A 4430-nucleotide genomic window follows, 5' to 3' on the forward strand; every position below is an offset into this window, starting at 1 on the left:
GTTGCTGTTAGATGGCAACTCAGAGCAAATGCAAGTGTGCCATTTGAATCTCAACAAGAAAGGTGGTTGTATTTGATAATGTTTATGGAAAAAGTATGGATTTCAGCAAACAAAGAAAGGCACTCAACTAGAGGACAAACGTAGGTACAAGGTAAGCGTTGCATCATTATCATTTTCTTGTATTGATCTTGGGCGAATCGATGTCTGAGCTGAATTTATCAAAGCCTGGTCTCTGCTAGAGAGGAAGAGGCTAAGTGGGAGGGATAACGGTCAAAAATCTGTCTTCTCCAGCAGGTGGCATTGAGAGCTCACCAAACAAGGGGTTTTTGTATGGAGGTCAATGAGAGCTCACCAAGCGAGGAGTTTTTATTTAGAGGTCAATGAGAGCTCACTGAGTGAGGAGTTTTTGTATAGAGGTCAATGAGAGCTCACCAAGCGAGGAGTTTTTGTATAGAGGTCAATGAGAGCTCACCAAGCGAGGAGTTTTTGTATGGAGGTCAATGAGAGCTCACCAAGTGAGGAGTTTTTGTATAGAGGTCAATGAGAGCTCACCAAGTGAGGAGTTTTTGTATAGAGGTCAATGAGAGCTCACCAAGCGAGGAGTTTTTGTATAGAGGTCAATGAGAGCTCACCAAGCGAGGAGTTTTTGTATAGAGGTCAATGAGAGAGTGTCGAATTTGGTCAACAAAAAAATGTTATGGCTTATTTGCTACATGAGATTTATTTGATTGAATAGAAGTTCCGTAATACTTACTTAGGTTGTTAAGAGTGTACTGATATAAGTAGGACACTTGGCATCCCGGCAAACTTTGAGAAAGTTTTCTCAAGATGGCTATGCATATTTATGGCATGAGGCTAGTAGCATAACATCTCCATTGAATACAGGTGGTTGATGTCAACACCGCTCATCGAATATTCAAAAAAATATAAAAATAACGAGATATCCACCAATCTAAAGAGAGAGGAATAGGCAGGAGTGGACAACAAATCTAATTATTAGGGCATCATTATATTCACATCTCTCTGCTCATCAGAAACTCCTTTCACCATGGAGTGGAGTTTAGTCAGCAACGTAAATACCAGACTGATTCCAGCTTCGCGATCAAGCTCGCGGGATCAGGTGGCTTTGTAAAATAGATGCCAGGAGCAGTAAAAACGAGTTTGTTTCGATAGCATAGATATCTAGCTAGCTAGAAGATTTACAGCATAATTCGCTATGATCAGCTGATAGCCACACTTCCCCTGATTTTAATAATCTCTAGTTAGTAGGCCTAGAGGTCACTGGCACTAGCTTTCTTACAATGTGTGATCAGTGATTGTGTTGTTAAAGAAAATAAATATCCCCCAAAAGCTCTGTGCATGGCTCTGTAGGCCTGCAAATGCCTATTTGGGTGAGTATCTTCATGTGTTTTGCCTGACAGTACTTTATAACCACAGCTTGCGTTTGAACCAAAGTATTTTAATCAACAGAATGCAACCTTGTACTATATGGTCATTGAATGCACAGAGAACTCAGGGTAAGTGACCCAAGCCGTTGTTGATTTAGAGCTAGATTTGATCAGATCCGAGTTAGCCGACTACCACATAAAGGTTGTTTTGTTTTGTCCTAGATGGAACTGCATTAGAGCTGTCAAATCCACAAGGGGCCCTAGCATTAGGGGAGAGGTAAGTTGACACCTTTTGTACCACTTCCTTTAAAAACCATGTCTATCTTTATTTCTCAAACACAGTTCAACACAATCAAAATAGCTTTTTTGTCTTTTAATCATTTTAAGCATATTTTAGCACGAGCTTAACACCTAACAAACACTTTGTACGTTTTTTAAAACACTTTTAACATAGGCCAGACCCTGTTGTCACCTCATATCCCAGTGCTTCAATTAGCTTAACTTAACCCATTTCCATTGGCTCAACTTACCCCAAGGCAATCATTTTGACTATGTTAGCCCACACAGCTACAATAATGCACTTTCATGCTAGGTTTAGGACCTCATATTGTAGGTTATAGAGACCGAACGATTAATAAAACAATCTTAAAATAATATACTTTGGTTTAGATACAAGCATCATAAACCTTCTAACAAAATACATTCATTTGACTTGGTGGAAATACATTTTTGGGACTTTATCCATGTGGTTTCTTCCTTCACAGACTTCAGGAAATGGTGACCTCTTCCTAAATATTTGGTCAAATGATACATTGTGTGTATGGTTTCCTAGAAACAAGGGGGGCTCAGATTACCCCTTTGGCTCAATTTACCCCATTCTCCCCTATACCTGAAGCGAATATGGCTGTGAGAAAAATCCCATGCAGCCTTGTTTACAAAATTTCACACGGGGATGTGAGATGTAATCTATACTATACCTTGATTAGGCTCTTAGAAATCGTCATTATGGAGTTAAATTATTTTTTATTTGAGCATCATTATTTCTATACAGCCAACACTCTCTCTCTTGTTCTGAACTTCTAATGTGAGAGGGGCAGGTGTGGCTTCGTGACAATGATCAGAAGAGCAGCTGCACACTGATTTGACAACTCCAACGCAATTACACCTCCAACACTGCCAAAACATCAGCTATGTGGGTGTCAGCTATCGTCGGTTACTGCGTGATATGATGGAATTTTGGCCTTAGTCAGACTTTCAGTACCGTCAGTATCCCCTGGCTGGTTGTCCTTCTCATTCAGGCAATAACTCTAATCAATGATAACTTGCAGTATTACTCATGACCGGTGTTTAAATTGAGCCCGAGCTACCTGGAGCCAGGCCCCTGCACCTTGGCATGAAAAGTAGGAAAAGGGTACAATAAACCAGCACTATGGCCAGTGTTGGGGTTGAGCCAGGGTGTGGACATGAAGCTAGGTTAAGTGTTCGGGTTATGGCCAGTGTTGGGGTTGAGCCAGGGTGTGGACATGAAGCTAGGTTAAGTGTTCGGGTTATGGCCAGTGTTGGGGTTGAGCCAGGGTGTGGACATGAACCTAGGTTAAGTGTTCGGGTTATGGCCAGTGTTGGGGTTGAGCCAGGGTGTGGACATGAAGCTAGGGTTAGAGTTATGGCTAGGGTTTAGCCAGGGTGTGGACATAGGAAATGAAGAAAGTGTGGAGAGACATGGCAGATGACAGTGAGCATGGCTCAACCCTAATCCTAACCCTCCCCCCAATAGGGCTCTTCCACCTCTGAGTTCCCAATTCAACCACTGTTCATGACCAGAAGGCCTCTCTTTTTGCATGACCTCTCTTTCTGCTTCTGCTGAATGAGACAGACACTGTCAACACAGACAGAATAACAACATGTTCACAGGTATTTTTGCAGTTAGTTAGACCATTAAGGCAAACAAACACCGCACTGGGCCCTCATAATAGCTAGCTGCTGTTTGTGAATGGTCAGACTGGGCAGTAATGCTGTCCTGTACTGTAGGCTACTGTGGCCTCGTCCTCCTCCTCCCGTCCAGCAACATACGCTTCTGAGCCCTGAAGACCTATCTCCACATCTCTGCTTGCCTTTCTCTTTATGAAAATCATGTGTCTTGTATAATCCTCTGTTCTGGACAGTTTCTCGTCTTCTCTCTCTCGCTCTGTTTCCGCTGCAGGCCTGAGCCTTCTTGACTGATAGCTCTTCAGACAGGAACAGTAAAACCCAGAGAGGAATTTCCTATACGTTCCTATAACCACAGCATGGTGCACACCCTGGGATGATGTACTGTACTGAATAGTGAGCTGAATGCCTCAGTATCTTTTCTACCTGTTCATACATACAGTACCTGACTTGGCTATGACAAGGATTTCTTTCTGACCAGGTGACACTAAATGTGACATTCAGTACATGAACTGTGTTATAGACTGAAATGTTAACATTGACCGGAGATGTGTCTGTGCTACACAGAGGGAGGTTGAGGTCGTGGGAAAAGTCTAGAAGTTTAGATTAGTGATACAATTCAAATAACAGCAATAGTCTATATAGTCTATTCCAACACTGTAGCCATAACTGAGGTGTTTGTGGCCTACTCACAAACAAACTGCAGAGTGAAAAAAAAAACACACATTTGGTCAAGACGTTTTATTAGCTGAGAACTTTATCCCACCACCTCTCCAGTTAGATGAAAGGCCAGGCTCAGCAAAGTGTAAGGCCAGACGAGTGTAGTCTGATCCATGTGTAACAGGGCCAGCCTGCTAACTACTACTATAAGGCCACAGAGGAACACTGTCCTCCATCATGCCTGTCCTGTCCTGCTTCTTGGAAAGAATCTGATGGCAAATGATTATGACTCTCTCTGTGTGTGTGTGTGTGTGTGTGTGTGTGTGTGTGTGTGTGTGTGTGTGTGTGTGTGTGTGTGTGTGTGTGTGTGTGTGTGTGTGTGTGTGTGTGTGTGTGTGTGTGTGTGTGTGTGTGTGTGTGCGCGCTTTGCACCACATACACATTCTGCAGACAAAC

The 4430-nt window shown here is 42.7% G+C and overlaps 1 protein-coding gene across 1 annotated transcript in view; it reads left to right on the plus strand.

Annotated features, from left to right (window-relative positions):
* The window catches only part of LOC139406573 (ral guanine nucleotide dissociation stimulator-like 1), a 407527-nt gene that overhangs the window by 37516 nt on the left and 365581 nt on the right, over nt 1–4430 (plus strand). The window lies entirely within an intron of this gene.

The sequence above is a fragment of the Oncorhynchus clarkii genome, chromosome 4 (assembly GCF_045791955.1).
Source record: "Oncorhynchus clarkii lewisi isolate Uvic-CL-2024 chromosome 4, UVic_Ocla_1.0, whole genome shotgun sequence".
NCBI classification, from domain to species: Eukaryota; Metazoa; Chordata; class Actinopteri; order Salmoniformes; family Salmonidae; genus Oncorhynchus; species Oncorhynchus clarkii.